We start from the raw sequence: 823 nt of genomic DNA, 5'->3' as shown, positions 1-823 counted from the left end.
GGGGGGGGTGAGGGGGGGTTGCATATTCACATCTTTACAGTTCACTTATTCGGTGGCAGAAAAGGTTAAGAGCTAGTGAGACCGGAGGAGAGGATTAGTGCTGTGAGAATTGCTTTTTATTACTGTTAAGGTCAGAGCCATATTTAAAATCCATGAGAGAGCAGCGTCGGTGGATATGTGGCCAGATGGGAGAGCTCGTCACAGCGCCGCGCTGCAGAATCAGCTCTGACTTTGATTTCATTAAAGAGACACTGTGAGGTTTCTTATGAATACAAGATAACCACATAGGAGCGGGAGATAAACTACAACAATTGTATCGGCAATCACTGGAAATCAAAGTGTATCCACATGGAAAGGAGCAAAGAGCCTGTTTGTGCCATGTGATATAATGGTCTGAAAAGGATTACATCATCGTTTGGGATGTAGGAGGGTGGGGGGGGCTGAAGAGAGAAGACTTGGACTGCCACCTGGTGTCCATCTCCCCAACTACAGCCTCCTCTGATCTGAAACTACCAGTGTTAGAACAAAGCTCCCCGTGGGTGCTACTGAATGAGAACATTTGTTCTCCCAGACGTGCTGCATGAATTACCAGCAGCAACGCTCCTCTATGCTAGATGAAACAGGAAAGTGTCCGTACACAGGGGGAAGAGTGGCAGCCATAGTTTTATATGTGAGAGCATGGTAAATGGTGCTTGCCCGGCACCCATACATCCTCAGTCTGGCTGAAGTGTTGCCATTGCCAAGACGCCATTAGACAGCTGCGTGGTATTTGCAGAGCTGCAGCATAATGATACAGGGGACTGTGTTTAGTGCTCGTCATTGT

This window comes from Micropterus dolomieu, linkage group LG21 (assembly GCF_021292245.1).
Source record: "Micropterus dolomieu isolate WLL.071019.BEF.003 ecotype Adirondacks linkage group LG21, ASM2129224v1, whole genome shotgun sequence".
NCBI lineage: Eukaryota > Metazoa > Chordata > Actinopteri > Centrarchiformes > Centrarchidae > Micropterus > Micropterus dolomieu.
Note: the sequence above shows the minus strand (reverse complement) of the source record.